Below are 14,735 nucleotides of genomic sequence, written 5' to 3' on the forward strand. Positions count from 1 at the left end.
GTAGATAGTCATAGCACCAGGCAGCCCTATTCAGGGAGATTGGTGTTTGAGATTGTTCCAAACCTATCCACAATTTAGATTCATGGTGTCTACACCAATCAATTTGACGACATAAATGGGAGGCTTGATAATATCTACGTATGTCCGGTAAGGACACACCTCCATATTTTTTTGGAAGAGTTAGATATTTGACTGACAATCTTGGTTTCTTTTTTGCCCAAGTAAAATTTATAAATACTGATTGGACCTGCTTAAGATATTGAGCTGAAATTTTGATGGGTGAAGTTTAAAAGAGGTATAAGAATTTTGGAAGAATAGATATTTTTATCAAATTTGATCTACCAAACCAGGAATGTATTCCTGTGTTCCATTTTTCCAACAGCAATTTTGTTCTATTCAAAAGGTGGATGAAATTATATTCATATACTTTCTTTACCTTGGAGTGTATGAATGTTCCTAAGCAGGGCTTTTTTTCCTCAGAGAATAGGTGCAGGAACTCCCCCCCCCCCCTTCTGAGTCACTTCTTGTCTCCGACCCTACCCACCTCCGAGCACCAACCCTTAGTACCACCCCCTACCAACCTCCCAGAACTGCATAATTTAGAGAATACAAAGCCAAGTATCATTATGTTGTGCTGTCAGCAACAACATACACTCCCAACAACAATATATCCCCCCAGCAATAATAGACTTCCCCAGCAACTTTGGACCCCTGCAACAAAATATCACTCCAGCAACAATTGACTCCCAGCAGCAAGAACAGATCTCCCAGCAGCCAGCATCAATAGACTCTCCAGCAGCCAGGATCAATAGACCCCTCCCTCAACAGTAGATCCCTTGCAACAACAATTGACCCCACCAGCAACAATAGGCCACCACACAAAACTGAATTCTCTCCAGCAACAATAGATCCCCCAACAGCCAGCATCAGTAGACCTTCCATCACACTCCACCCCAGCACCCTTTGCCATTACATACATTCAGTGCTGGAGGTGCCGGAACTGCGTTCACCCCCCCCCCCCCCCGTTCCTGCTGAAAAAATGCCCTGTTCCTAAGTATTTTATCGCTCTCTCCGTCCATCCATCTAAACCCAAAGTTCTGTTTCAGTTTCTGGAAGTAAGAAGGAGAAGCTCCCACTCCCATAGCTTCTGATTTATCAAGATTTATCTTCATATTGGATAATCTTCCATATATTTCAAATTCTTTTAATAGATTTGGCAATGATATCTCTGGTCTAGTGAGCGAAAACATTAAGTGATCTGCATATGCAGTAACTTTATATTGCCTGTTTCCCCGCACTACTCCAGATATATCCATGTTTTGTCTCACTCAACAGAGAAATGGCTCTAAAGATAAGACAAATAATAAAGGGGAAAGAGGACAACCTTGTCTTGTCCCATTTCTGGTAGGGAAAGAATCTGATAGAATACCGTTAACTTTTGCTTGAGCCCATGGTGCAGAATAAATAGCTTGGATCCACTGAAACATGGTCTTGTCTACTCCTATAAAATTCAGTGTAGAAAACATATATTCCCAATCAATGCGGTCGAATGCTTTTTCTGCATCTGTTCCTAAAAAAACACATGGTAGATGAGTATTTTCCGCTATATGTACTAGATTTAATACTTTTATTGTATTATCCTTCGTTTCTCTTTGAGGGACAAAGCCTGCTTGATCTAAGTGTATCAAAGAATTTATATGTTGTGTTAGTCTATTTGCAATAATCTTTGCAAAGACCTTTAGGTCCACATTCAACAGCGATATTGGTATATAACTACCGCAAAGAGTTAGATCTTTCCCTTCTTTGGGTATCACTGTCACTTGTGCCCCCAACGAATCTCTACAAAAATTTGAGTTATGACCTATTTCATTGAATAATTTTGTCAAATATGGTCCCAAAATCAGAAAAAAATGGAACCCAATGTTTCCACAGCCAAGGGACCAACCAGCCTTTGAATTTTGGAAAACTAAAGGCTTGGTAAAAGCGTATTCTTTAATTCAAACAGAAAATGGGACCTCTAGACTCAAACCTAAATCTTTCTTGGCTCTTGCTGCAGAATATGATCTTCCTAAATCACATTTTCTGGCCTATTACCAAGCAATTTCATACATTACTTCTTGTGCATCAAATCTGTCAGAAGGCTTTCAACATACAGTGATGGACACTTTACTGCAACAACGGTCTTACTCAATATCAACGATATTTAAAACTTTACAATGTGAGCTGTCTCCTCTTTCTACGGATAGATCTTTTGAAAAGTGGCATACAGATTTTCCCGGACCAGAATTCTCACATCATATTCTTCAGGGTTAAAGGCATATCAGGACACTTACCGTGAATGAGATATGGAGAGAGACTCAATTTAAACTGATACATAAAGCTTATATCCCAGCTCTTTTTACTAGGGATAATAAAACTAGAGCAGTATGGCCCCTTTGTATGTCAACAAGGCCCACACTGGCCCATAGATTCTGGTCATGTCCCACAGTTATTCCATTCTGGGACAAGGTGGTCCATTATGCCAATACAGTAATGAATACCCGTTTACGGAAGTCTCCGCATCTTATGTTATTTGGAATCAACCAGCCGAACACTCTCGACCATGCGAGCCCACAGGCCACTGTCCCTCTGTGGTCACATTTATGCTTCTTGGCGGCCAAAAGGACTATCTTGAAATCATGGATTCAACCTAACCCTCCCACTTTACCTGCCCTTAAGACGTAGCGTAGGTCGCTAATGTATAAGGAATGCATGGATACATTCCTACAACATCATATATTTACCAAAAGGCTCTTTGACAAATGGAAACTCTTTATAGAGCAGTAACTTACGGACGAGGACATTCAACATTTTATGAAGCCCTTTCGATATACGGACTGGTGCTTAAGGGCGGAAATAGCACAAACCTTGGGAAGATTAAAAATAGATGCTTTGCAGGTCTGATTACTGAGGTGATGTGCTAACACTCTAGGACTCAGATGAGAAAATTTTTTTGGTAGTAATCCCTTTAAAATATGTATATTTATTACTTAAATGGACCAGCCTATGCTAGGATGTTGAGAAATTATACTTCACATATCATTATTTTTTTTTTTCTTTCTTACTCTTCTTCCTTTTTTTTTTTCTCTCTATTATAGAGTATGGACTTTGATATTGAGATTGTTTTCTATTTTTTTTTGTTTGATTCAATGTTTTGTAAAAAATTTAATAAAAAGAGATTTAAAAAAAAAAAATAACATAAAAAAGCAAAATAAAAAATCAAGCCTCCCTGTCCCCCCGTGCTTACGCGCAAAGGCGCACGCAAGCGTTGGTCTAGTGTCATATGTAAACCGCAATTGCAGCATGCATGTGAGGTATCGCTGCGAACGCCAGGTCGAGGGCAGTAATTCTTGCAGTAGACCTCCTCTAAGTCCAAAGTGGTAACCTGTAAAGACTTTTAAAGGCTTTTAAAGCCGTACGTAGTTTGTTGCCGCTGCACGGGCGTGTGCGAAATTTTTAAAGCATGTCATGTTTGGTGTCTACGTACTTGGCATAAGATCATCTATTGAATTTTACCAAACAATTAGGAATTATATAGTGTATTTCTGCATTAAATATTAAAAAAAAGTGTTTTTTTTCCTCAAAAATTGCGTGTGAAAAATCTGTGCGCAAATACCGTGTGACGAAAAAAATTGCAACATCCCCCATTTTGTTCTGTAGGGCCTCTGCTTTAAAAATATATATAATGTTAGGGTTCAAAGTAATTTTCTAGCAAAAAAAAAAATGTTTTCATGTAAACAAAAAGTCACAGAAAAGGCTTGGTCTTCAAGTGGTTAGAAGAGTGGGTGATGTGTGGCTAAGATTGAGCATCAAATGCCAGGACATTTCAAACAACCCCCAAATGACCCCTTTTTGGAAAGTAGACACCCAAAGCTATTTGCTGAGAGGCATATTGAGTCCATGGAGTATTTTATATTTTGCCCTAAGTTTCAGGAAAATGACAATTTTGTTTTTTTTACACAAAGTTGGCACTAAATGATATATTGCTCACGCATGCCATGGGTATATGTGAAATGACACCCCAAAAATACATTCTGCTGCTTCTCCTGAGTACAGGAATACCACAAGTGTGAGACTTATTGGGAGCCTAGCTGTGTACGGGACCCCGAAAACCAATCTCCACCTTCAGGTTTTCTAATGGCATAAATTAATTATTTTACTTCCTCACTACCTTTCACAGTTTCGGAGGCCCTGAAATTTCAAGATGGCACAAATCCCCCCCCCCCCCCCGAATGACCCCATTTTTCAAAGTAGACATTCCAAGCTATTTGCTGGGAGGCATGGTGAGTCCATGGAATATTTTATATTTTGCCGCAAGTTTCAGGAAAATTATTATTTTTTTTTTGTTTGTTTTTTTACACAGTTGTCACTAAATTATATAGTGCTCACACATGCCATGGGTATATGTGGAATGACACCCCAAAATACATTCTGCTGCTTCTCCTGAGTACAGGAATACCACATGTGTGAGACTTTTTGGGAGCCTAGCTCTGTACGGGACGCCGAAAACCAATCCCCACCTTCAGGTTTTCTAATGGCGTAAATTGCTTATTTTACCTCCGCACTACCTGTCACAGTTTCAGAGGCCGTGAAATTTCAAGATAGCACAAAACCCCCCCAAATGACCCCATTTTGCAAAGTAGACACTCCAAGCTATTTTCTGAGAGGAATGGTGAGTCCATGGAATATTTTATATTTGGCAAAAGTGTCGGGAAAATATTTTTTTTTTGTTTTCTTTTTTTACACAAAGTTGTCAGTAAATGATATATTGCTCACACATGACATGGGTATATGTGGAATGACACCCCAAAATACATTCTGCTGCTTCTCCTGAGTACGGGGATACCCCATGTGTGAGACTTTTTGGGAGCCTAGCTGTGTACGTGCTATTTTGACATTTCAGGGTCTCTGAAACCATGATAGGCAGTGTGAAATTGCAATGAGAAATTTACGCCCTTTGAAATTCTGAAGGTGGTGATTGGTTTTCGGGGTCCTGTACACAGCTAGGCTCCCAAAAAGTCTCACACATGTGGTATCCCTGTACTCAGGAGAAGCAGCAGAATATATTTTGGGGTGTAATTACACATATGCCCATGGCATGCGTGAGCAATATATCATTTCAATGACAACTTTTTGTAAAAAAAAATTTTTATTTTATTTTTGTCATTTTTCAAACACCTGTGACAAAAAAATTAAATATTCAATGAGCTCAACATGCCTCTCACTACATTTCTTAGGATGTCTATTTTCCAAAAAGTGGTAACTTGTGGGGGTTTTGTACTGCCCTGCCATTTTAGCACTTCAAGAATTGAGATAGGCAGTCAGAAATTAAAGCTGCATAAATTCCAGTATTTACATCATAGTTTGTAGACGCTATAACTTCTGCGCAAACCAATAAAAATACGCTCATTGAGAATTTTTTTGTCAAAGACATGTAGCTAAATACATTTTGGCTGAAATGACTTTGGCTTTTGACAAAAATCGAATATATTGGATATTTTTTAACTGTCAAAGTAGAAAATGTCAATTTTTGGCAAAATTTTCGCTATTTTTTTATTAATATCGCAAAAAAAAAAAAAAAAACGCAGAGGTGATCAAATACCACCAAAAGAAAGCTCTGTTTGTGGGGGAAAAAAGGGCGTAAATTTTGTTTGGGTACAGCATTACATAACCGCGCAATTGTCAGTTAACTGCCAAGTTGAAAAAAGTGGCCTGGATGTTAAGCAGGAAAATCCTCCAGTCTTAAAGTGGTTGAGAAAGGCCCACAACAGGGTTTAGGTCGCCATTCTTTCATCTTTAACCTCCCTGATGGTCTGATTATGTCAGGATTTCTGTGCTAAAAGTGGTACATTGTTTTGCATAGAAATCTGTTTTTACATTTTAAAACTCACCTTCCCCTGTGATACCCCGCCGTCCTTCCGCTGTGTGCTCAGCAGATGCCGACACCTGCCTTCCGGTTCCATTCCCTGCGAGCGTTGCAAAGCAGGGGGGCAGAACCGGTGGCAAATTTAAAAGTGTAAATACACTAAATTACATAATACAAAGCTGTGATCCTAACGGATTACACTGTATCATGCCATTTCACCTAGTGACTTTTCCAGTGCCCTGCCTGTGCTTTTCCAGTTCTTTGTGCCTGGAAAATAGAGAACGACCATGGCAACCAAAAAGCGTTCTTTTTGCGCAAAATCTTTTCCAGTATAGGGCAGGCATTTTCCCTGCAGCTTCCTATTGCTTTCTATGGGCGTCCATCTTTGTGTAGCCCTGGTGATATACTCAGCAGTGTTTCCCTAGCAGGCGACATCACCTGTATGATCATTTCCTGCTGCTGTACAGAGGTCCCTTCCTGCCTTTCTACATGCTGTGGTAAATTCAAGAGGAAGTGTGTCTGAGGAGGTAATGTATTGGGGTCTCTTCTGCGGGCATATCCTTGCACTTTCTGCTATCAGTTTGGTTTAAAGGGGTTTCCTGCAGACTGCTGCGATCGGTGATAAATACCACGATCGGTGCACTTAAAGCAACAGTACTCCGTTTTTTTGCGATTTGCACTATGGAGTCCCAAACTGAAAAATCACCCTCAGACCCACAAATGCAAATTCCAGACAGTCCAGATCGCAGTCGCTGGCCGCAATTTCAGCTGCCCTGGAAAGCCTGGCCACTAAAGTTCATGAAAAAGGTTGATAGCCGAAAACGGCCGCTGCCTTCTCCTTCTATGGAGGTGTCCTTTGATTTAGAGGCTGATGGGGTCGCCCTGGACACCCCCCTACCTGAGGGGTCACTGAGCTCGCAGTCAGATGGTGAAGAGGACCTGTCTTCAGTTGCAGAGCGGGAACGAGCATTAGTGGAAGCCCTGATTATTTCAGTGCGGGATACTTTAAAATTGCCTGATTAACCCCCGCAGTCAGGGCTCTCAGAAGTCTCCAAAAGCTGACAGGGTTTTTCCTTGTCCCGACACCTTTCACGATATTGTGAATGACCAATTGCGGCACGTTAAGCATGTGTTAGTAGTGCCTAAATGCTGGTACCCTTTTGCTGAAAAGGTCTCCAACCGTTAGACGATGCCACCTAAAGTGGACCATCCAGTTATCAGATTGAACAAATCTACCTTTGTGCCTGTTGAGGATTCCTCAGTTTTTACGGAACCAGTGGACAGGCGGGTGGAATCCCTTTCCCGCCATCTTCCTGTACTGGCAGGTTCCATTTTAAAATCTTTTTTTTGTGTCTGTGTTGGTTTCACAGACTGTGACGGAATGGATTAGGGGGTTGTGGGAGTCTTTGGACCCCGAGACTGTTTCTCCGGAACTGCTGGAACTGTTGGACCAGGTGATTTTCAGATGTACGGTAGTGGACATCCCTATCTACGCTGGACACCCGCGGTCTCTTCGATTTGCGGTAGCGGAGTAGCATTATCAATTTGTGGCGTTACCCTTTGGTTTCGCCTTCACTCCCAGAGTGTTTACCAGGGTTCTAGCTCTGGTGTTAGCATTGATCTCTTGTTGAGAGCGGTCTCTCATTTGGTTCTGAAAAATACAATATATAGAATAACATGCAGCGCTAAAAAAAATACTCAATAAAGAAGTACAATGATTAAAGTGAACTAAAGTGTGACTAAAATATCATAAAAGTCCCAAATGCAAAAACGTTCAAATCAATTCCAGGGTGATGTGCGTGATCCACGTAGGACAACAGATCCCAACACCAAGAGGAAAGACATATGATTACGCTCACTGGAACAAATGGACCCAAATTGTCATATAACAAAAGGGTCAGATAGGCTCATAAGATATCTTGAGGGTCTTCAAACTGCAGTAGAGGATGTTCACATTTGCAGTCAAAGGGCCAGATGTAGTAAATCTCCTCTCTCCCTAGATTACATGGAAAGGATAATTCCAGACAAAGCAAACATAGTGTAATTCCACTTAAAATAAATTTATTAAAAGTAAAAAAATACACTTACAAACATCCAGAAATATTAGGCAGTGAATGACAGAGACATGAATCCAGCAGTCTTTGGCATAATCCTGGCTACATGAGGGAAAGTTCGTACGCGTTTCATCAAAAATTATTTTATCAAAGGTAAATGCGAGGGCATTTGTAAAACTCTGGCATTCACAGACAGGACTAGGCATGATGGGAATTGTAGTTCCTGAACAACTGGAAGGCCATAGTTTGAAGACCCCTGCTATAGTCTATGATTAAGCAGAGCTGCGTCTGTTGATGAACGATAGAGAAAACTGGATTTTTGTAAGAACTTACCATAAAATCCTTTTCTCTGAAGTTCATTGACAGACGCAGCTTCCACCCCTCTACTTTTGAGTTATGAGGTCAAGATCGCCAGAGGCCGGCGGCACTCGAGCCCACTCCTCCCACGGTCAGACTCCGGCTGTGTCTAATCACAGAGGGAGCGCATCCGAGACCACGTGCACAAAATCACGTTGATCTATGTGATTATGTGCAGCCGAGTCACCCTGCCGCAGTAAATCTGTGTGAGGTGGTCGGCAAGAGGTTAAAAATCTCCTTATGCTACGTATTAAAAATTTTTACAGGTTGCCAGTTTAGAGTTGGAGGAGGTCTTGTGCTAGAAATATTGCTCTAACTTGCATGGCAATACTTCATGTGTGTTTTTAATGTCGTCTACATATGCGGACGCGACCCACGTATGCATTTGCTTCTGCATGCGAGCACAAGGGGACAGGGGCGCTTTAACTTTTTTTATTATATTTAAATTTTTCTTTTTACACTTTCCCTTTACATTCCTTGTAATAGTAATAAAAGTGATCAAGAACAAAAATGTAAACATCCCTTGTAATAGGAATAGGGCATGATAGATCCTCTTTATGGAGAGATGTGGGGCCGCCGGTAGATTCCTTCTCCGGCTCGCCAATTACACAGGCGAGCCGGTAGAATTACCGAGTGGGGTTGGGAGTTAAAACAATCAAGTGGCTGAACTGCCACTATGATTGCTTTTTCTGTGCAGGGAACCGCCGGCAGGAAACAAAATATCTGAATGAAGTCTGTAGCTGCAGGTCTCATTCAGGTATCACCACTCAAACCTGAGGACGTCATGACGGATAGAGGTATGGAAGTGGTCACAGTACTTCCACTTTTCCTCTGGTTTCTGTTTCTAGAATATCCTCCCATTTCTAAAATATCCTCCCATTAAATGTTGTAAAGTATGGAACACCGTTTCGTAAAGTGGGCATTAAAATGATTCCCACCACACCTCTATTACCCAAGAGGACATTGTACTCTGACAGACTCTCAGTGGATCCTTTTGGATCATCCTGAACTTCTGTCCCAAGGTTGATTTATGTTGATCCGGGCTTCTCAGTTGCTGGCTTTAATAGACTTATTGCTAAATCCCAGGTCCTGAAGGATATAGGCCTGTTAAAAAATCGACTTCTTGCAAAGTCTACTATTGCACTTGAAAAGTCTGTTTCTCTTGCGGTGCAAGGATTTTCTATCTCAGGAAGTTCTCTATATGACAATTCTGTCCTTTCACCATGCTGGTCTGGATAAACATTTGGCCTTTAGAACCATCAAGGGGCAAATCTCAGCCTTATATGTTCTGAAAGCAGATTGTAATATAAAAGGGCAGTACTTGCAAATTTTTATGTTTGCAGCCATGTTTATGAAACCCATTGTCACAGATAACCTGAAGAGCTGATCTGTGTCTTACAGTTTGCATACATTTTTTACCTTTTGCTGCTGTAGGTCTGCTGGCACCTGTGGTTCCACAAGCTTGTGCTCTGCTCTTGCTGCATTGACCTAGCAGCTATGGGTGTCGCCCGCTCCACCTGATGGTTAAAATACCTTCCTTCCTGTCCAGCATCCCATGTGTCTCCCTATTTAAATCCCACTCAGACCAGTTTCTGGTTGCTTGAGCAACACTTGTTCCTGAGCCCCTTCTGTGCAATCATTCCTAACCTGACTTCCCCTGGACTGATCTCTTGTGTATTGACTCAGCTAGTTCTCCTGATTAAGTTTGTCTGCTGCCCGCCCAGACCTTGGCTCATTTTCCTGGCTCTCCTTTTGCTCCATCCATCCATCCGTGCCTGCACTGTGTCTTTGGGAACTCCCCCCCGAGCAGGGTGAACCTGGGGGTCGTGACCTGGGGTCAGCACGCAGCGAAGTCCAAACTCCCGTGAGGGGGTCCCTGGCAGAACACTGGCTAACCCTTAGATTCTATGCCCCGGGGGATCCCGTGTCACCTGCTCGCCTGTGGGCTCACTCCCGTAGAATAGTGACACCCATATTTTTAAAGGAAAATACACAACTTATTTTAGTGCACACAAACACAATATACTGTATTACCCAATTTTTTTATAAAATATAAAAGATGAGGTTGCTTAGAGTAAATAATAAGTTAACCTAATGTTTATAAAAAATTGATTGATAAAAGGACAATCAATTGAAAGCGTTGGGACTTTGAATGAAGGACTATCCAATATAGGACAAAGTGCTTCCATCCCTATGAATAGGAAAAAAGGGGGGGAGGGGAATAAGGAAGGATACGTAAATACTATAGAACAACTGACATATATATAATAGGGGTACAATAATAAAAATTGGAAAAATATATATGTGTTAAAAATTATATTGAATCTATTATATTAATAAGCCAGCCGTTGCAAAAAAGTAGATCAGGGTAAAAGGGGGGACATTTGGGACTTTAGATGAGGTGTGCAGATAATATGATACATAAGCATACAAATCAATGAAAGTTAGAGGCGGGTCTAACATAATAGTACAAAAGCAATTTATTTGCAAGATCAAGAATACATAGAATGACATTAGGGCATAACTGTAAATAGGACAATTGATAAATGATGTATTGACAGACCAAATACATAAATAAATAAATGAATGGAGAGGCTGCCTGGTTGTAAACTGAAATGGAGCACTGTAATCCATGAGCATATAGGATCCAAAAGATATGAAGATATGGGATGCACCACAAACAAGCTCTACGCGTTACGTGGAATACGTTCCACTTCCTCAGGAGCAAGTGCAAACATTGCTGTAGAAAAGAAAGAATCCTTTTAAAACAGCATGTAAAATAATAATAATAATACTATAAAATCATGGGGAAGGGATAGGATTATCCCTAGCCAAGGATGTCTCCGGCCAGTGTACTCACAGTCAAGCCTAATGTCAGGTACCTATATTTCACTCTAGCACCAGTTTAATTAATTTCTATCAATTATCAACCCTTTTTACACTATATATTTTGTCTACAGAATTTTCTGGTGGTATTCTCCTGAGATCTTCAACTATTTGGTTAGTTTGTATGCCACGGTGGCCATGGATTCGGTTTCTTCAGTTCCCGACCAAGATGTTTCCCAGGGATCTATGGTGTTTTCACCATGTATAACTGACATTAGGCTTGACTGTGAGTACACTGGCTGGAGACATCCTAGGCTAGGGATAATCCTATCCCTTCCCCATGATTTTATAGTATTATTATTATTATTTTACATGCTGTTTTAAAAGGATTCTTTCTTTTCTACAGCAATGTTTGCACCTGCTCCTGAGGAAGTGGAACCTATTCCACGTAACGCGTAGAGCTTGTTTGTGGTGCATCCCATATCTTCATATCTTTTGGATCCTATATGCTCATGGATTACAGTGCTCCATTTCAGTTTACAACCAGTCAGCCTCTCCATTCATTTATTTATTTATGTATTTGGTCTGTCAATACATCATTTATCAATTGTTCTATTTACAGTTGTGCCCTAATGTCATTCTATGTATTCTTGATCTTGCAAATAAATTGCTTTTGTACTATTATGTTAGACCTGCCTCTAACTTTCATTGATTTGTATGCTTATGTATCATATTATCTGCACACCTCATCTAAAGTCCCAAATGTCCCCCCTTTTACCCTGATCTACTTTTTTGCAGCGGCTGGCTTATTAATATAATAAATTCAATATAATTTTTAACACATATATATTTTTCCAATTTTTATTAAGTTAACCTAATGGGTTAAATCTTTACATTTGCATGCTTGCCAAGATTTTTGCCAAAATGTTATAGTCAATATTCAATATGGAAATTGGGCGGTAAGAGGTACATTCCATCAAGTCTTTATCAGGTTTAGGGATGAGAACCACCGTGGCCGAGTACATTGATGAGGGCAGCCTACCCTCCCTAAAAGCAGTGGAATAAACCTGGGCTAGGATAGGGGCGAGGAGATCTAAATATCGATAATAGACCTCCAGGGGCAGGCCATCAGGGCCAGGAGCTTTACCCTTGCCCATAGAAGCAATCGCCTCCCTGACCTCCTCTTCCGTGATATCCGCCTCCAACCCCTCTCGTTGTTCCTGTGACAAGGTGGGAAACAGCAGGTCCAACACACAATCGTCTATGTCCTGACTAGTAAAGGTCAAAGTGGAGGTGTACACAGTCGTGTAAAAGTCATAGAAACAGGAAAGTATGTCCCCAGCCGCGCGGGCCTCAGAGCCGTCAGAACGTACTATCTTGGTCACAACTGTACTACCCATTTGTTGTCTTGCCATATGGGCCAATAACTGACTGGACTGGTTCCCAAACTCAAAATATTTCTGTTGAGCATAAAAGGTCTTCCTCTTAGCACTGGCAGAGGTATGATCAGCGTACATATGGGACAAACCCTCCCAGTGGACCCGATTAGAGACAGTAGGAGAGTCTAGATAAGCTACCTCAGCCTCCCAGTATCTCCTCTCCAGCTCCTCCTCGTCCTCTCAAGAAGCCCGCTTAATATATGAAATAGTAGATTTTAAGAGTGCCTCTCAGGAACGCCTTAAGGGTGTCACAAAATATTAGGCTCCTGTCCGCCCCATGTGCCTCCAAAAAGACAGATAGTTGGTCAGGGATGCGGTCATTGGATACAATTTGGGCTGCACCCTCCACTGTATACGGATACCCCGGACACCAACATCAATGGACAGTGACAAAGGGGAATGATCGGAGACTCCCCAAGGGAGATATATCACAGAAAGCAGCATAGGCAACAACCGATCATTCCCCAATGCCAGGTCAATCCGGGAGAGGTATCCCCTACTAGACATAGCCCATGAGTATGTCCTGGTTTGAGTATTAAGAACACGCCGCAAATCATGCCACCCAAATTCAGCAATTAAAGCCCCAAAAGCGGTAGGGGATGGAAGAGACAGGGCCAAGGGGTCCCCGTGTCTATCCAGCCCCGGGTCAACAAGGAGATTAAAATCCCCCAAACAGAGTACATAAGCTTCGGGGAACATTGCAGCAAAGCTAATGGCTTCCTTGACAACATGTAGATTAGCAGGTGGGGGATTATAAATGCCTAGGACAACAAAGGGGAGAGCATGCAGTTGGGCACGAGTAAACACAAAATGGCCACGAGGATCAGTTTTGAGGTGGACACACTCCCAAGGGATCGACCGGTGTACCAACACAGAGACCCCCCTGGAGTAAGAGGAATGACAGGAGTGGCCTGACCACTGCACCCAGGGTTTCTGAAGATGAGCCACCGTATCTAAGGTAAGATGTGTTTCTTGCAAGCACACCAGGTGTGCGTTAGATTTTAGAACAGTAGTGAACACCTGGGAGCGCTTATGTGGGGAGCCCAACCCCCGTACATTCCAGGACAGAAAAGTAGTAACACTAGCCATTATACCATACAGAATACCATGTGAGTGGCAGGAGGGGCAAGCCAAGCATAGGGAGCAGCATATCCATAAAAACATAGATGTACCTGAAAGAAAAAGGTAATAAAAGTACCCGGAACTCCAGGCTACGCAGCAAAATATGCTGTAAGATATAAAATGACAAGAACAAAGGAAACACATGAATAAACAGTTTCAATGGGGCATTGCCCACACAATGCTGCAGCATATGCGAGGGCAATTTGTGGAGCCGGCCGGCTCAGAGCTCTCATAAACAAAGAAAGTGTGGTAAAAGTACTTATCCCATAACCTGGTGTGTAGCTAATGACCTATAGCATGAAACAAAAACAAAAAAAAGAAGGGATGATGCAAAAATAAAAATAAAAAGTCAGCATCAATAGGTTCACAGTCAGTACTCCACGGAGCTAAAGGAGGATGTAGGAGATCACAGGAGAAGTTCCAAAATTGACCAGTAGGGAGCAGTGGAGTCCAACATTAGAGGATGAAAAGTTTGCAGCTCAAAAACAGAGACATACCGATCTGCCTCCATCTCAAAAATTAAGATACTAACAGGCTACAAAACCCTCCCTAATGGGTGCTATACACACCCATAGCCACCAGCTCGCCTTTTGAAAAGATCGAAGCACGTATCTCCAGGAAAAGACCCTGAGGCCTAGTCGCTGACAGAAGCCGCGGCCTTTCCTGAAACAGACCGTGCATCCATCATCGGGGACCCGATCTGGAATCCACTTTCATCAGCACGGTTAGAGCTGGGATTTCTATCCCGTCCACCCCCACAGACTGTCTGTCCCTCTGGGCACCTGGGGAGACCAACATTATCCTCCCTATGAGCCGGATCGCTGGACAACAAAGCCCATGGCCTACCTACACACCGCCGCCATCTTAGCCAGCACAAAGACCGACATCAGGGGCAGGGTAAGACATCTATCCCTAAGAAAGTTTTTATCAGCTCCCTGGGATCCCCGCTACACCCGGCCACCACTGTACATGTAATTTGGAGCCCCCAACTACATTGTGAACTCGGGCCTGCCGTGGACGGCAGCCATCTTG

This window comes from Pelophylax lessonae (genome assembly GCF_965119305.1).
Source record: "Pelophylax lessonae genome assembly, chromosome: 6".
NCBI lineage: Eukaryota > Metazoa > Chordata > Amphibia > Anura > Ranidae > Pelophylax > Pelophylax lessonae.